Source organism: Delphinus delphis, chromosome 3 (assembly GCF_949987515.2).
Source record: "Delphinus delphis chromosome 3, mDelDel1.2, whole genome shotgun sequence".
Taxonomy (NCBI): Eukaryota; Metazoa; Chordata; class Mammalia; order Artiodactyla; family Delphinidae; genus Delphinus; species Delphinus delphis.
In genome coordinates this window covers 72228475-72247571 of record NC_082685.1, presented here as the reverse complement: position 1 = coordinate 72247571, position 19097 = coordinate 72228475, and the positions used below count along the sequence as shown (strand labels likewise).

Here is a 19097-nt window from a genome sequence, read left to right as displayed (position 1 = left end):
AAGTGCTGAGTAAAATAAACAAGGGAAGGGGGATAAAGAGTGCCGGGGGGAGCATCAGAGAAGCCCTCTCTGGGGAAGTGACATTGGAACAGAGCCCTGAAGGAGGTGAGGGGTGAGTCATGAGGTTATCTAGGGAACCTTGTCTAGGCAGCAGGAACAGTGTGTGCAAAGGGCATGAGATAGGAATGTGCCCAGTGTGTTTTAGATGTAGAAAGGAATCCAGTGAGGTTGGACTGGAGTCAGAGAATAGGGGGTAATAGGGGATGAGGTCATAGGTAGTATGATGGGGGCAGATAATGTGAGGTAAGGTGGTGGTTTGGGCAGTGCATAGCCAGTAGGTCTGGGAAGGAGGGATAAGGCTTATTCTGAGAGAAGGGAAGCAGAGGAATGATTTGATTCACCAAGTATGTATTGATTACTAACCACATGATCAGTGTAGTGGCACTCTTCTAGATGCTGAGGACACAGTAGCAGAGAAAACAATTGGAAATCCCCGTCCTTACATGTTAGTTACATGAGTTAACTTTGAAAAGAATCAGTCTCATTTCAGTGTGGAAAATAAACTATAGGAGGGTCAGGTACAGGCTGGAAGCTCAGTTAGGAAGCTATTGTAGTAGCCTACATAAAAGATGATGATGGCTTAGAACAGTTCTGTAGGTGAAAGTGGTGGAAGATGGATGGATTCTGGACAGATTTTGATGATGGAGCTGACAGGATTCACTGATGGATTAGATATGGAGTGTGAGAAAAAATGAGGAACGGAATGACTCCAAGATATTTAGCTTGAGCAAATGGAGGAATGGTGGCACTGTTTACTGAAATGTGGATGAATTTGGGTAGAGCACATTTTGGGGGAAAGATCAGAAGTCCTGTTTTTTGACCTGCTTAATTTGAAATGTTTGACCAGATATCTGGGCATCTTGTGGGTCAGTCAAATTGACATATAAAATTAACCATTCCAAGTCTACCCCTTACCAACTTGGCACCCATGTGCATCTCCTTAAACCATACTTAATCTCCAAATAAAGATGACAGTAAGGTCATAATTCTGCCTCACATGATACAACTATCCTGTATACGACTAAAACACTCTAACCCCTTACCCAGAAGATGAGTTAAGGTCCTTGAGTCAGGACATCCTGAAACTTAAATACTATGATGTGAAGTTAACAATACTTAAATACTCCTGTAGAAAGTCAGTGCATCTTTTTTTTATTATTATTATTTTTATTTTTGTGGTACGCGGGCCTCTCACTGCTGTGGCCTCTCCCGTTGTGGAGCACAGGCTCCAGACGCGCAGGCTCAGCAGCCATGGCTCACGGGCCCAGCCGCTTCGCAGCATGTGGGATCTTCCCAGACCGGGGCACGAACCCGTGTCCCCTGCATCAGCAGGCGGACTCTCAACCACTGCGCCACTAGGGAAGCCCTCCTTTTTGTTTTTGTTCAGATGAATATAACATGAGAAAACGAGCTTTTATATTTTATTATCTGATATTTATTTTAAACTATGGTTTAGTTCTCCCCGAAGTTGGAAAGTTTTCAAATACATACTTATGGAAGGTTTTTGTACTTCCATTTTTAAAAAGTGAGCATAGTGCAGGGAATAAAAATTTATAGAAATGGTCTGTTTTCCTTGTTTATTATTAGTGAACAATTAGATCTCACTGTTAGTAAAAATTGATGGCTGCAGCTTCCAAACTATTGAACTTGTACTAATAAATGCAACAGTTGTTCATAATTTGGTGGTAAATGACCTTTAAATGTAGATGTTTACGGAGGCTGTCCTTGGGGAACAATTTAACTTCCAAATGACACCCATGAGTACTTGTTATCATTTAAATATGCTTCCTTTTGTCAATAGCAGAATAACAAATACTGGTTAGATTTCTAATGTTGATTCAGATACCAGGAAACCTGCTGAATAAATTAGTGTACATTTGATTTATATTGACCAAAATTTTTTACATTGCTGTGTTACAGGTCAAGGTGACATGCATTTAAATGCATTGTAGAGCAGAGGTCATGCTTGACTGACATGAATGCTTACACTGTTTTTAATTAACTTTTAAATATTATCCTAAAATTCCTTCTCAAGTACCAATTGTTAGGTAGAGGATTGAAATTAACTTAGGATATTAGTGGAGACCTTATTTTGAAAGTCAATAATCTTTCCCATAAAAATTATTGGAGTAAATTATTGCTACATTTTATCTTATAATTTGTAGGGAAATCAGATCTGTTTTTTCCATCATAGACTCTGAATTCATTGTCTGTGGGTTTTCCATTGCCAGTTTTGCAGAAAAAATCTGAGATAGCATTGAAAACATTTTTCGAAGTAATGAACAAAGTCTTACCTAGTATAGGAAGTACTTTATCAAGCAAATGCATTTTTTTTAGTGCTAGGAACTTTTTCACTGATGATGTTGTGTGTGCCTGGAGGGAGGATAGTTGTCACGGTGAAAATGTAGATTAATCTTGTCAGCCATTCATTAGTAGTCCAAAATAGTATATGTTTTAGGGAAGCTTTAATCAACACCTTACTTGCCCTTTGAGAGAATATCTTCACAGTGAATGCTGCTTCTTTTGCATATAAATATTGTTGGATAAAAAGCATTTTGTTTCACTGTAGAATTTTTTTCACTTATGTCCCATGTAAGAAGGTTTACGTAATTCAAAAGTTTAGAACTGAAATGTGCAAAGGTTTTTATTCTTCTCAACCATGCAGATTTGTTATTAATCAAAAAGTGTGCATTGGGAATTTCAGGATAACCTTCTGAGTTTTGCTTCTCAAGGAAAGGCAGCACAAAGCTCTTCTCTTTTACAACTTCTCATGTCAACTTTTACAGCTACCCTCTAGAGCAAACAGGATAGCAGCTCTGCCCACCTCCAGTGAATGGCAGAGTCCTGGGATGTCAGGTTAGTTTCAGCCACACTGTAGCTTTCTGCTCAGGTTCCAATGCCCAGAACAGCATCAACCCCATATGGTCCACGAGGTCAAAAAAAGTGACAGTGTTGAAAATGCCAGTGAGTGAGAAAAGGAAGTGGAGGTAATAAAACTGAAAGTGGTGAGAGAATGACCCATGTTGTATGTGTGTATGAGATGAATCATTCAATAGTAGGAACCATTCTGAAGGACTGAGGGGAGAGTCAGGCAGCATTTCCCATAAGTGGAAAGGCAGTTGTGACTGACAAATGGAAAGACTTTTAGGTGTCATCACCAGCCTCGGGAGAAGGCAGGGAGTCTGAGAAAAAGCCTAATCGTCGATGTGATGGTGCTGCTGGTGGATGACCCCTTGGGATGCCATCCAAATGAGGGATTGAACTTCTAGTGCAAATAATTAGCTGCTAACGCTGTGGTGCTCAGCTCTTGCTGCACCTTGGAATCACCTGGAGATCTTTATAAACTAGACACGACTGGGTCCTACCCTCAGACAGTCTAATGGTTCTGGAGTATGGGTTGAGCACTGGAATTTTTTAAAAGTCTTTGGGTGATACTGATGAGCAGTAAAAGTTAAGAACTGCACTAAAAATATCCCCACGTGCTTGTGGAGATCATTAAGGGAGGTTACTTGCCCCAGCACATCTTCATAGGGTAAGTCAGTGGTTCTTAAGAGCACTTTCAGGCTCCATCCCCAGAGATTCTCAGGTGATTGGAGCCCAGGCTTTGGTAGGTTGAGCTCTTCAGGTGATTTTAATTTGTAGCTAAGCCTGCAAACTAAGGAGGTGGCTTACCCTGTTTTGAAAAAGATGCCCTGTAGAGTGTATATTTAGCATGAAGGAGATATGTCAGCTTTGTTTTAAAGCTTTGAAGGACTGATTTACATTCTGATTCAGCCAAAGTGCACCTAAGACTGAACACTTAAAACACTATTAGGTCTTTGGATCCATAAACAAACGAACTTAGAAAAAGCTTTCCTGATGTCAGCTAGTTTGAGGAACTTCTAAGGAGTGCCACTGGTAAGCTTTGGAGCCAGACAGACTTGGTACCACATTCTGGCTTGTAACTTCCCAGCAAGGCAACTTGTGCAAGTCATCACCCTCCCTCTGTTCCCTAAAGTGTTGACCTCAGTTTTCTCTCAAGGATCTCAAATTAAGTATCAGCCTCATAGTAAGAACTCTCTGACTGGGGCAGCTGTTGTTATTTCTAATCCTTCTAATTAAATTTTTGCCAATAGAGGTTAATATTTCATCATCTATTTTACCTTTCTTTCATCTAGTGTTAAATTTGTTTTCACCTTTGAGTAGTTTCATATTTAATTCACTGCTTTAAATGAATTATTGTTTTTTATGTTCTTAGATTTTTATTTATTTTATTGAAGTATAGTTGATTTACAATGTTGTGTTAGTTTCAGGTGTTACAGCACAGTGATTCAGGTATATATAAATATATATATTCTTTTTCAGGTATGTGTATATATATATATTTTTTTTTTCTTTTTCAGATTCTTTTCCCTTATAGATTATTACAAAATATTGAGTATATCTATTTTATATATAGTAGTGTGTATATTTTAATCCCAAACTCCTAATTTATTCCCCTCCCCTTTCCCTCTTGGTAACCATGTTTGTTTTCTATGTCTGTGGATCTATTTCTGTTTTGTAAATAAGTTCATTTGTATCTTTTTAAATGAATTGTTTTTAAAAAGCATTATAGCTGATTCACTTTGTTATACAGCAGAAACTAACACACCATTGTAAAGCAGTTATACTCCAATAAAGATGTAAAAAATTATACTGCAAAAAAAACTGTAAAAAAAAATAATAAAAGCATTATCAAAAGACCCTTGCAATGCTTTCAGATTAGAGAATGACATCTAAAGTGTGCTTATCACCTCATATGTAAAAACAAATGAAGAATGTTGATTATGTGGTTAAACAACCCATTGTTGACAACTGCTATTTATTTATTGATCACTGAGTGCTTAGATGAAATTCCAGCCACTCTTCTTCACTGTAGACTCCTAATAGTGTTCTCAGGTAAAACTTTGAATTGTTTTCCTCCTTTCTCCTGATATAAGCAGGTCGTTTTAGAAGAAGGCAGACAACCAAACCTAAATCTGTAAGTGTTTTAGCATATGGCTCTGGCCTGGCAGTGGGGCTGGGCCAGTCCCCACCCAGACCCATTCTTGTGTGCTTCTATCTGAGCAGAAGTAGAACTTTTGACTTCTGACTCATCGGTGTTCAGGTTTAGGCAGGTTCAGATGACGGCAGTTTGAACGAATGTCACTATAACCTGGAGTTTTGTGTTAGAAGCTGTTTCTGCAGTCAGGGTTTGTTCCTTCAGTAAGTCCCGGTTTTAGAAAAGTTCTGTGGAGTTCATCTTTCTGTGACCTAGAGGATTCTAAATGCCTGGCTGTGGAGGCCGACAGTCTGCTTTATTGGAAGTTTAGCTCAGAGTTCACGTGATTAGGGTGAGTAAGTTCGTGTACTGGGTGCTGTGTAGGGCCCCAAGCAGGGCTGGCAGGGAGAGCCCGGCACAAGTACCAGGCGCAGGCCGGAGCCATGAGAGGTGGCAGTGGGTGAGGGCTGGGTGAAGGCATGGAGATGTGGAGTGTGAGGCACAATTTCATCAGCCCCAATATTTACTTACATTCATTTATTCAGCCAATGGTTCTTTTTTTTTTCCTTGTGTTTGGCCACGTGGCTTGGGGGATCTTAGTTCCCAGACTAGGGATTGAACCCAGGCCCTCAGCAGTGAAAGCAGAGTCCTAACCACTGGACAGTCAGGGAATTACCCAACCAATGGTTCTTTTTTTCTTTTTTTTTTTTAATACATTTGTTTATTTATTTTTGGCTGCATTGGGTCTTCATTGCTGCGCGCGGGCTTTCTCTAGTTGCAGCGAGCAGGGGCTACTCTTGGTTGCGGTGCACGGGCTTCTCATTGCAGTGGCTTCTCTTGTTGTGGAGCACAAGCTCTAGGCGTGCGGACTTCAGTAATTGTGGCAGGCAGGCTCAGTAGTTGTGGCTCGCGGGCCCTAGAGTGCAGGCTCAGTAGTTGTGACACATGGGCTTAGTTGCTCTGTGGCATGTGGGGTCTTCCCAGACCAGGGCTCGAACCTGTGTCCCCTGCACTGGCAGGCAGATTCTTGACCACTGTGCCACCAGGGAAGTCCTCAACCAATGGTTCTTGAAGGCCTACAGTACACCAGGTGCTGTACTGGGCCCTAAGGTTGCCATCACTTTCAGCAGTTTCTTTCCAAGACCCTCAAGAAATCCCAGAACTCTATTTCAGAAAGATTCTTCCTGTTTGTGAACACCATGTACACCTGAGCTATAGTTAAATCAACTAATCCTGTATTGCTCCATGGAGAGTTGAATGTATAAACACAGTTATGTTAACAAGCTTCAATATGAGCAAACTGTTAACTTCAGTTTTCTTATCTTTAAAACAGGTGAACGATGATAATACCTAACCATAAAGTCATTAACAATATTAAATGGCATGAGGCATGTGAACTGCCTGGCAAGGGTCTGCCTCAGATTACGTTTATTGCAAAAAGAGCTACCGCTGTAATTAGGCCTCTCTCTGCCTTCACAACCTTGGCTCAGTCCTTCTCTGAAGGCCAGGTACCAAAACACAGTCTAGAAGCCTGTGTGAAAGACAGCTGGGGGCGTGGTCTCCCAACAAGTTTCCTTGTTGCCTAACACATGGGGCAACCAGGGAGCATTAAATGGGTACGATGGTCCAAGGAGAGGGGAAAATTGATGTGCGTCCTTGGGTGCTGACAAGTGCCAGCGTGTTGTGCTTGTTCTGATACTGGCCCATGCAGCATTAGAGCCAGACTTTGTGAATCAGGCAGATGCTTATGTTTATTTTGTAACCTTGACCTCCTTGAGAGAACTTTCTGTGAGAAGGGAAGTAGCAACACTGTTGAAGAGTGGACCTTGGATGACACCCAGCCACTTCCTAACCATGTTTTTAACAGTCCCCAGTTGTTTAAATGCTTTGAGCCTTGGTTCTCATAAATAGGCATACTAGGAATGCTTTATATCCATTAGGGATTGTTTTAATCAAGTGAAATAATAGGTGTAAAGCCCTTAACACGTGGTTGGTTCTGTAGTAGTTAGTGTTGGCATTTGTTTCTAAGAATTTAAATCTTTATGTTGGATTTCTATAGAGAGTTCCCTAAGTTAGGCTTGTGTGGGATTCCTGATTTGAGTACATTGGATACTGTGAACCCCTCTCCTGTTCCTTCACTTTACCACCAAAGCAAAACAAAAACAACAAAAATAATGCCTCTCAAGTAAACATTTCATAGAAATTCCAGTATGGCAAAGCGATTTGGGGTTCATGAAGTTGAATTAGAGTTTGACCTGTGTTTATTTTATTCATGAACTGTTTAGGATTTTCTCATGTCCGGTAGACACACTCTGTCAAAACCAATTAATGATAAAGTTTTGCCAAATGCAGAATACAGTGCCATGAAAAAAGTTTACTTAGAACTCCAGAGAGCTTGAATATTATGACTTTATTTATTTTTTTTTTTATACACATCAATGTGTACATGTCAATCCCAATCGCCCAATTCATCCCACCACCACCCCCCACCCCCCTGCCGCTTTCCCCCCTTGGTGTCCATATGTTTGTTCTCTACATCTGTGTATGACTTCATTTTTTTTTTTTGTCTAAATGTTTTTATTGGAAACAGATAGTTGCACCAAGCAAGAGCGTACTTTCCCCACTCCAAATTAAAACAGCACAACAGGGGCACACATTTGGCAGGACAGTTCCAATGTGTGAACATCCTTCTTTCTACGCACTGTGGTTGGGGTAACTTTATTTGTAAGCAGTCATTCTTAGACAAAATATTAACCCCAAAGTACTGATGTCACTCGAAAGGAAGTGGCCTTAATTTCATGTGTGGGGCAGTATGTTCTATAAATGCCAAAAGGTGGGAGAAGCACAAACACAACCCACTCTTTAAAAAAACTAAATCATTCAAAGTAGAATTTTTCCATCCCCCCACCCCTTCTCCTATAATAAAAAGTAGTGCTGGGCTCTGACACCCAGATTTAGTTTTTATCCTGGCCGTTTACAAAGTGTTCCCCCATATGACTTGCATCATTAGGGTTATGAATAATAGTTCATTCACTCTGCAGAAAATATCTACTCCTTTCTCCCTTCTTGCCTCCGTGCTCATGTTCCTTGGGGGCGGCTGCTATCTGAGGGTCTCTTAGAGCCACCGTGCTGCTTGGCTTCTTCCAAAAATTTGTCCAAACCAAAAGGATCCTCCTCAAACTGAACTGGTCCTTCTCGGCCTCTTTGTCTACTGTCTGAACCAGGAAACTTATCGGGAAGAAATCTGTCAGTCTTTATTCTGGCTTCTAGGTCAGCACCATACATGTCCTTGTCCAGATTTTTACTGGGCCTGTAAATATTTGGGGCCATATCTTTACCACCTCTCCAGGCTTGATCATAAACATTGTAAATTTCATCTTCTCCACCTGCAAACCCACTGTCCATACCCTTGGATTGGTTGAAGAGCCTTTGGTCATACTGAACTTCATTGGAAGTCCGAGGATTGGGCACACCCAGAGCAATGACTTCACTGATACCTCGATTTTCATTTCTCTGCAGTTTCGACCTCTTATCTGGAGCTGCCCTGGAAGGATTCCGGTCATGCTGTCTCTCTTTTCGCCTGTCATGCTGGATTTCATCCCTCTCACGTGCCTCCCCATCCTCTTTTTCCACATGGGTTTTGATCCCAGCTCTTCTCTCCCTGGCTTTCTGGGGCATTTCTCTAAGTTTCTCTTCATGTTTCTCCTTTCCTTTTTGAGCCATCTTTCTCTCTACTGGAGCACGCATTTCCACAGCTCCACGAGCCTTCCGATCAGTAATGTAGAGGGCTTCGGCCAGTTTTGCAAAATTTTCATAGATGTGAACTGTCTGCAGTCCTCTTCCATCAGCTGCCAGATGTTCATCTAATGGAATTGTATAACCTTTGCATTTTTCCAGTTTGAAATACAGGGAGGAATCTTCCACTCTTCTTCTTCCTTCACGGTCATCTTTCGGCTAGGAGAGTGCATGACAGGTGCAGGAGGAGAAGGTGGTCCCCGGGGAATCTTCTTATTACTCTTGAACCTTGGAGGCTCCATCGGATCTTTCTGCATTTCTACCATTCGAATAACTCTTTGTTTAGCTCCAGAGTTGAACGCCGCTCCTTGTTGAGATGGTGTGTATCGGATATACTGAGGAGCGGCCAGTTTATCAGCTGCTGCTCGGACTGGCATGTCTGCAGCAACCTTCTGCGATACGGATTTTTCTAAGGCTACCCTTGTCTTTTCTGTTATCTCTTTAATGGCTTCTTCATCAGTTCTTTGCAGGTCTGGGTCATCTGCATTCATGACTTCTTTGGGAACCAGGTCAGTGTACTTGCTATAAATGACCTTGTCTTTTGACTGTCCCTGTCGAGCAGTTGCATCATACTTAATTTTTCCTTCAGCATGCACCTGAGTGGCCAGTGCATTTGACATTTTTCTCTTTCGTCCCATATCCAGGGCATACTGGGCCACGTGGCTCTCTGGAAAAGCACCTCCACCTCCCAAATCCTCTAATAACCGAGGTATCCAGCCTTTCCGGTACCCGTATGGGGGAGGTTCTCTTCGGGAGGAGACCAGGGAGGTCTGTCGTGATCTCTGCGATCTTGCCTTTTCTTCAGCCTCAAGCTGGTCCTGAGATAGCTGAGTAGGTGCAGGCAAAAAGCTGGTGAGCGCCATCTCAGGACTTCATTTTTATGGGGGAAAAGTAGATGAGTCTTATGGATTGCCCGTGCAAATATGCACTTCTAAAGAAGTCTTCTTTTAATATTTTGCCATCATTTGCTTGAGGCATACGCAGTCTAGGGGGAGTGCAGCAGGGCGGAAAGTGTCTGGGCTTGAAGGCAAGCCAGACCTGGGTTCTCACCTGGACAGGTGTCCTAATGACTCAGCCTCTTCGTTTGTAAGGCTGGGGGAATGCTGGCACTGAGAGTTGTGAAGATAAACATGTAACCGAGATAACAAATGAAAAGCACATACTATGGTGTTGGACATACACTAAAAAATCGTTGCTGTTACTATCCTGGATCTAAAAAACAGGAGGAGAATGATAGATTTCTTTATTGCGGCAGCACGTGAGAAGCACACGTTTTACCTTTTCTCGTGTCTTCTCTACCTCTGGCCTGGACATCCCTGCTCTCCTGCTCAGTGCCACCTGCCCAGGGGTCCGAAGTCTCTTGGAGTCAACACTGCACAGGAGGAAGCTGTTTAGCCTGCCAGGTAGATTGCATGTCATAAGCCTTCTGTCCGGAGATTGTAATGAATCCGGCTGTGATTCTGGTGTGGTGAGAGGTACAGTGTGCAGAGTTATTCTTGATGGGACCAAAGTGCCAGCAGCTCCAGTGACCAGGATTCCCCCTGAACCAGTTGGATCCGAAGGGCTCTGGTGTTGTTGCTGCCCAAGTGGTCCTGGTGGAGGGGCATCATGCTAGTACCTTTTGGAATGTTCCTGGGATTTGGAGGTCAGAGTTGGAAGCCATGCACCCGGTTCATTGGGGGTTGATTTAGGAAACCAAAAAGAGTTTTCCAGTATCGTTATTAAACCCTGGAGAGAAACTTGAAACAGAAACTCAGTACAAAGGATAGCCCATGGGAGAGTGAGTTTTGGTAATTGAAGGAAGTGTTTTGTAAGCTTGAATGTCCAGTAATGTGCAGAGTTAAAATATAGGAAACATTTTCATATTGAAAATGGGTACAGAACCAAAAGTTCCAGGACCTGGCTTATTAAATAATAATGGTGAAAAGTGATTTAAAATCTTGTGTGTGTGTTTTAACGTTAGATATGCAAAAGCTAGACTAAGTACTTCTTTTGTTTGATTTATCCAGTTTTTGCTTCATTTGGCTGCCCTGGGTCTATGCAGGAGCGCTTCCTGGCATGATGGAGAACTGTCGAGTTGTGATCTTTCCTCCTGAATTTCTTGTGCACGATTTTATATTTAAACCTTTATAAACAGTTCCACTGATGTTCTTCAGGTGCTGTACAGATTGTTCTTAAGTGAATGTGGGTAGGCCCTGGATTCTTAAGTTGACTACAGTACTGTCATTTTCAAAGTATATGTTTATTTTCCAGTTTTTTAGATTTGGAGAGTTTTTAAAAAACAACATTTGCTCTATGTTAGTAATGTATTCATTTTCATTGGCCATTTATCATAGTGTCAGTTTATAAAAATAAAGAAATATTAGTCTTTGAAAGCCCCTTAACATATTTTGAACTGATCAACTGCTTAGTTAATATATCTGTAACATTGTAAGATAGTTAATTTTCAGGGATAGTTCCATAAAGGATAGATGGAGATTATTAAAGATCACTGCCATTTAACCTCTTGTGCTCTTAGTCTTAGCATACAAAGGAAGGAAAGCATTTATGTTATAAAGTAGCATAATTAATCTGTGTAACTTAGTAAATCTAGTCTTCGAATCCCTGCTTGTTGCCAGCTACGGGCAATCGACAAAGATAATGCATGATTCCAGCCCTCAAGGAGTTTGCAGTTTAGTTCTACACAAATGACACAGCACCCATGAAGCAATAATGAATGCTTTATGGTAATAGGTAGAAAAATAACAAGTTGTATTGAATGGAGGTTTTAAGAATGACATCAGTGAGGAGTAAAGTACCGGGAAGACTTCCTACAAGAAATGGCTTCAGCTGTGTTTTGAAGCATAGGTAGGATCTAGATAAGCAGATGGAAAGGATAAGCCTTCTGTGAAGGAACCCCTACCCCCCAAAAGGTAAAAACATGTAAATGAACATTATGTGATGGGGGATGGGAAGAGAGCAGTGTCCAGTGTGCAGGAGGTAGTGGTAGGTGGAGGGTGAAGTATTCTGGGTACATGGGGCAGAGCCAGGTGGCAGAGGTCCCTGTGGAGGACTGCCTTTTCTCTGTTTCTCCTGGAGGGTGGCAGCCACGATCGTTGAAGTGTCAGAGTTCATTCCACTTTTGACGGGGATTGGGGAGAGGAGGGCACATTCTAGAAGGTGGCATGTCTGAGTTGCTTTGGGGGGGTGGTGTTGGAGAGGAGAGAATGCCTGTCACCAGCAGCAGGTAAGGATGGGATCGGAAACTTTGAAATCGGATAACTTTGTGCAGAGGTAAACAGGGCTGCAGAGCATATTTCTGAACAGCCAAGTGACATGAAAATGAGGACGTCATGTTGATTAAACTTACCTTGATGTACAGAATGTTTCCAAAGGGGGTTGATTGGAGGCAGCAATGAGACTATTGCCGTGGACCAGGCTAGGGTAGGGGGATGGAGAAGTGACAGGATGAAGGGACAGTGCCATAGGGTGGGTATGAGGGATTCCAGAACAGTGGACTTTAGAAACTGTCTAGAATTGGTAGCTAAAAAAGGTAAATAAAAAATTGGCATTGACATATATACACTACCAAACGTAAAATAGATAGCTAGTGGGAAGCAGCCGCATAGCACAGGGAGATCAGCTCCGTGCTTTGTGTCCACCTAGAGGGGTGGGGTAGGGAGGGTGGGAGGGAGATGCAAGAGGGAGGAGATATGGGGATATATGTATACATATAGCTGATTCACTTTGTTATACAGCAGCAACTAACACAATAATGTAAAGCAATTATACTCCAATAAAGATGTTAAAATTAAATAAATAAATAAAATAAAATTTAGTCCTCCACCTCTGATCTCTTCACTTGCCACTTTCTGCCCTACATGCCTGAACTGCTCCCCCATAGCTCAGTTGCTGGAGGCCCTGGGCTTCTCATGCCTCCGAATCTCATGTTCTTCTGCCTGCAGGAAACCTATCCTGCTCTCCCACCCCCAGTTGGTTAGCTTGTGTTTTCCGTTTCTGAACCAATTCCAGTTTCACTTCCTCCTAGTAGCCAATGACAAGATTTTCACCTTTGCCCAAGAGTTTGCTTCTTATTCCTTTGACTGTGTCTTCATGTTCACTGTTCAGATGATGCTTGAGACTCAGTGTGATTCTGGACAGGAGAGGCAAGGGGAGGGGTCTGTTACCTGAAAACTGGGTTTGCCTCTTGGTGGGTATTGAGCCAAAAGATACATCCAAACCAAGGATCGGGGAGAAGGAAGGATGAATATTTGCAGCAAGTAAAGAGAACACCAGGGATCTTTCCCAAAGCAGTGTCTCCTCTAACAGCAAAACTGGGGAAGCTTTAAGCTAAGGGTTCATGCACATTCATGAAGGGGCTGCAGCAGAGAATTCAGCATAGAATTGGGGCAAAGGTCGACAGAGTCCAACAGACAGGTCGACAGAGCTCGATACATAGGTTTTGTCCCTGTCTTCCAAGTGTCTGGTTGGTCATCAGTCCAGGTGAAGCACATGGGTAGGTGAGGCCCACTGTGTGGTTAGGGGCCCAGCAGCTGTTCTAGAGAGAACAGAGGGGTCAGGAGGAAGAGGTGAGGATGTGGACCTTTGAGGAGCCGTTTCAGTGGGGGGGATGGAAGTCAGATTGCAGTGAATTAGGGAAGTTGGAGAGAGTGAGGAAAATGGAGTGTGGACCCTTTCAGGTGCTTTGACAGTGAAAGGAGGGAAAGAAAGCACAGCAGCAAGAAGAAAAGCAGGGTCAGGTAAAGGCTCTTTCTAAATCAGAACACTGGCAGTGAGTATTTTAAGGTCAAGGGGAGGGGACAGTGGTGTGAGAGCCTGAGGAATCTGAAGGGAGAAGGAGTGTAAGTGGAAAAGAGGCTTCTGCGAGGCAGACTTCTGTTCTTGGAGTTGCTTTTCTTGTCAGGTAACCGGCTTGTGCCAATGACTCAGCCATACAAACTTTGGGATTAAGGGGTGAGTTTAGAGCACATCATCTAATGGAAATATAAAGCGAGCCACATATTTCTAGGAGCCATATTTTAAAAAGTAAAAAGAAACAGGTGAAATGAATTGTAATATATTTTATTTAGCCCAATAAATCCAACATATTATTTAACTTGTCATCCATATAAAATGATGAATATTTTATATTTTTTGTAGTAGCTTTTTTTTTTTTTTTTTTTGCGGTATGCGGGCCTCTCACTGTTGTGGCCTCTCCCGTTGTGGAGCACAGGCTCCGGACGTGCAGGCTCAGCGGCCATGGCTCATGGGCCCAGCTGCTCCACAGCATGTGGGATCTTCCCGGACCGGGGCATGAACCCGTGTCCGCTGCATCGGTAGGCGAACTCTCAACCACTGCGCCACCAGGGAAGCCCTGTAGTAGCTTTTTAAATTGGGTGTGTTTTACATGTAGAGGACACCTCCCTTCGGGCTAGCCTCATTTCAAATGCCCAATAGTGGCTTGTGGTGAGTGTTGCCATATTAGACAAGCCAGATTTGAAGAGTAGGAGGGGTCCAGTTTACAGCAAGTCATGTACTGAGGCAGGATCAAGGTATCCACTTTGGGGAGCTGAAATTTTATGTTTTAGATCCTTTAGCTACTGATGAGAATTTAATCTCACTATTCTTTGTCTCTACTGTCAACCTGAATACTCTCCAGGCTCTTGGTTTCTGCTTAGATGAGATATGTTGGGCTTGTGTTCCACCTGGCCTTAGGTAGATGGAATTGTGGAACTAGGAAGCCGTATTCAAGGCAGCTCAAGTCACTCTTTGGGCTCAGTTCCCAGTTGCTACCACTTAGTAGCTGTGACTCACTGAGCAAGTTACTTTACTTTTCCATGCCTCAGTTTCCTGATCTCTAAAATGGGGATAGTAATGACCAGTTTTTATTATATGAAATTCTATAGGCACGTCATAGTGTTGTTGCAAAAATTAAGTCTGGAGGGTTGACCTATACTCAAGGCTTAACAGATTTTAAAAGGGGATGTTTAGATTACTTTATTTGAGTCAGTGTTAATCATCATTATAGATTTTTTTTTAACTTTCCTGGAGACTAGAACTTTATGAAATGTTACTTGACATTGGAGTTTAAACAAAAAATCTTGTGTTTTTCTTTGGAAAAGTATGAAAGCATAAAGCTTCACATTTACTCAATTAAAATACATGGAGCAATAATCAATATATTATCCTTAGGAGCCACCTGAAGTTGGGTGATATGCTCTTTAAAATCTTCCACAAGTTGCTTTCTTCAATAGCAAACTTGGGTTTGGAGTCTCTGGTGTTTCTGAGCAGTGCACTGACATAAGACAGCTTGGTTCTAATTGCATGCATCCCATGTTGGGAAAACTTTTTCATTATGAATATCTGAATGAGAGCTGTTAGGATGGAGCTGGAGATGAGAGGGAGGGGAACAAGGGAAGTAGAAACCTTGTTAAGAGCCACTGCCCATGTGCTCTTTATCTGTCAGTCAATATCCCATTTTTCAAATGAGGTTTTGCAATAACCAGATAGCGAGAGCACATCCTTAAGTGAGGATTGCAGGAACCTGCCTGCCTGCTTTGTCCAGCTCACCCTTTCTAACTGAGCTCAAAGTTGACTTTTGCCTATAAAAGTGGAAAATGGGCCCGATAAAAATGTTTAGTCTGCAGGGCCTTGTTTTATTTATCATATCAGAAAAGAACAATGTTTTGTGTTGTGGTCAAAATAGAAGCCGACCTTGCTTGTTCACAAAAGCTCAAATCCTGGAGATAAGGGGGGCAAAATAATAGAGTACAATGGAAAGAGTAGAGTGTAATTATTTGTAGCTTGTCAAGTGAAGCCCTTTCAGGCCCCAAGTGATTCAAATCTGGGAACTCTGCACAATTCTGTAAACTAACCACAACCAGCATCAGAGAAATCTCCCCTGGCCCGCAGACAGCACTGAAATTGCATCAGTTTGTCATGCACTGAGCATGCCAGCCTCACACAATATCATTTGGTTGCAAATGGGCCTGCCCCCAAAGCCCTGAAATACATTCTGTGGTATCTGACTCTTGGCCTGCGATTTGTCATGTCCCTGCTGCTATCAGTGTACAGTAATTTTAATAGATTCTGATGGCTTCCCGGTAGAAACGCGGGATGCATCTGGTTTGGGCATAGGACACTGAAGAGATTCTTCTGGCTGTAAACAACAGGATTGCATGCAGAAAAAATTGGAGATGCATTTTATTTCATTAAAAGTTGGTTTTAGGTTACAAGCGTGTGTTTTCTGAATCATAAAATAAAAATCCCTGCACAGTTTAATAGCTGTAAAACATATTGCTTGTTTTTATCTTTAAAGTAGTTCACACTTTAGAAGTGTATTTCTGGCAGCAGTGTCACATTTTAGAAGTCACAGCTGTAAGTATGGAATGAGTCTAGTAAATGTAATAGCTTATTTAGCCCCTTGCTACTCGATATGTGGTCCACGGAGCAGCAGCCCTGGTGGGTGTTTGTTAGAAATGCAGACTCTCAGGACCCACCCCAGACCTACGGGAATCACTCTGCATTCTCACAAGATCCCCAGGAGATGCCACCTGCACAGGAAAGTTTGAGAAGCTGAGAAACTCAGGCTTAGAGCACAGGCTTCCGAGTCAGAGAGACAGAGCTGTATTCAGATTCCATCTTCTGACTTAGTGTGTTTGACTTGGGGTGATTTGTGCTAGGCTTCAGATTTCTCATCTACAGAGTGGGGCTTATATAACTACGTCATATGGTTATTTTGAGGATGACATTAAGTTATGAATACGTAGAAATATAAATATCTCTACCTATACCTCTATATGGTGCCTGACATGGAGGGAACATACAATAAATGAAAGATGGATAGCGGTGCCTCTGTGGACTTTTGCCTTAAGAGCGTGAAAAATCTGTCTAATTTTGAAATAACTCACCTGCAAATAATTTCCACAATAGAGGGATTATGAATTTTGTCGACAAACTGTGGCTGAGTGTGGCTGAACTTGGTCTCCCTCCTCTCCTCACATAATCCCCTGTCGGTTCGCCTTTGTCCCGTAGTGTCGTCCTGTCATGATTTAGAGTATATGGCAGAGCCATGGACAGCGCTAGCTACCTGGAAAGGTGTCTAAAATGCACCTGCCGATTCCTGGAGGCTGGACTTAGTACCATCTCAGCATCTGCCAGGTCCTGGTTCTAGAGCCCGCCCCTCGGTGTCTGGCCTCCTGGCCCTGACCCTGGCCCAGTGTGGAAGAATCTCCTGCCCTCATCTGTAGGCCCTATGTTCTGGTCCCACTGTGGGTGCTCAGGGCTCTCTGTGTTCCCAAACCCTCCTGATTGTCACAGGCGGGGGCGGAGGGCGGCACTTTTTCCTAGTATGGACCTGTGGGGAAAAAATACAAAGACAAAAAGTAACAGCCCGATATAAAACAACTTTTTTTTTTTCTTGGAAAACAGTTTTTCCCTCCCTTCATCTCTTTTTCTTTTTTCCCCCTCCCAATCTCTCAATCTTCTGTCTGTAAATGTAAAATTTTCAGCTCACTGGCTTTTAAAATTATGAATAATAACATAAAACTTTAGTTAAATCACTCAAAAGTATAATTTATTTCCATATCTGGACCAGTTAAGGCAATGGGGATGGGAAGGATGAGGGAGAAATGGGAATGGGTGAGGAATTGGGGCCGGCTGGGCACAGAGACAGGGGGGTGGAGTGTAGGAATGGATGGGGCAGAGCAAAGGACAGGGGAGCAGAGAAGGAGAGATGGAGTACAGAGCAAGGAGTGTCGAGGCAAGAGGGGGAGTCAGCTGGGCTACCAATGTTTGGTCAGTGTCAGTTAACTGGCTCATCTGTGTTTCAGAAGGTAGGAGGTAACTGCCCCTCAACACAATTTCCTCATCTTGGAACTGCCTGTAAAATCTTGCATGTTATGTGTATGTATGTTTCCAGGGAGGTCTGCAGATTTTCACATCTGTGACCCCAAGAAAGGCTGAGAAATCACTTATTCCAAATCACAATTCCAGACTACCTTCTTGCCAAAGATGAAACAGCTCTTTAAGTTGTATTTCTGTATATTTGATTTCCTTTTTCGTTAAACAGTCTTATTAATGTAATAGCATCTTTCTGTATTTGTTCATATATAGTTCGTATCTAGCTAAACCTCTTGATGTCTTGAAATGAACAGATGGCATATCTTCCTGAATATTGTATTTTTTTCTTTTCAAATTTTAAACTAATGTGATTAATTGGTTGCTTTAGAGATGGTTCACTTTTGTCATAACTCTCTGAACTTCTATTAATGTTTGCGCATTACGTTAAAGGGTTAATGCATCCAGTAGGCTTTCAGAACTGTCAGAAATGTATTACCCAAGATTGTCACATCACTGATTCTTATGTTAGAACTTTGCTTGGATAGACTGATAAATATTTTTGTGGTAATCTCATTGGTTGTATAGAGGAAGCAGACAGTGTCAGAGGGTTAATGATACTGTTTGCTTTATTCAGTTGAATATATGTGTCCATTTTAACTTATGAAATTAGAATTTGGAAGTCTCAGACATGAAACACATTTTCTAACTTTTCCTTGGGTTCCTATAGGAATAAGTTGGTCTGATATGAATTACGGATCATCTCTCTACTTATTATTGTTATATTGAATGACCCTCAGTTGTTTCTTTATCTGACAAAACATATGTCAGACAATCCATTTCTCTCAGTAAAGTCTGTGCTCAATAATTACAGCCCCAACTGCACTTGACTCATCTTAAACTTTAATAATGCAGAATAAGCAAGAGAGACTGTAAAGTATATCAGGTGAGGATTAAGAGAAAGGTTCTGACAGAAGAGTCGGCAGGTGAGATTGAACACAGACCCCTCAGCAGAGGTGCTCTCCACTCTTGGTACCCTCATAGCCCTACCCACCCCCCCACTCCTTGATACCTGTTATTCAATCAGACCAGCTTATTAAACAGAGAGAGGGCAGGTCATAGAGGTAATGGGGCCAGAGAGAATATACTTTAAACTTTATTTTGAAATAATTTCAAATGTACAAAAAAGTTGCAAGAATAGTACAAAGAATTCTCATTTCTTTCTAACCAGATTCATCAATTTTTTTTGTTTTGTTTTTGTTTTTTTGTTTTTGCGGTATGCGGGCCTCTCACTGTTGTGGCCTCTCCCATTGTGGAGCACAGGCTCCGGACACACAGGCTCAGTGGCCATGGCTCACGGGCCCAGCCGCTCTGCGGCATGTGGGATCTTCCCAGACCGGGGCACGAACCCGGGTCCCCTGCATCG

General features: G+C 42.3%; 1 protein-coding gene and 1 pseudogene across 1 annotated transcript in view; one reads left to right on the top strand and one right to left on the bottom strand.

The window, feature by feature from the left end:
- SNX24 (sorting nexin 24) overlaps positions 1–19097 on the top strand; it is a 160588-nt gene that overhangs the window by 13679 nt on the left and 127812 nt on the right. The gene's annotated exons all lie outside the window — the stretch shown is intronic.
- Positions 8086–10849, bottom strand: LOC132423336 (SNW domain-containing protein 1 pseudogene; annotated as a pseudogene).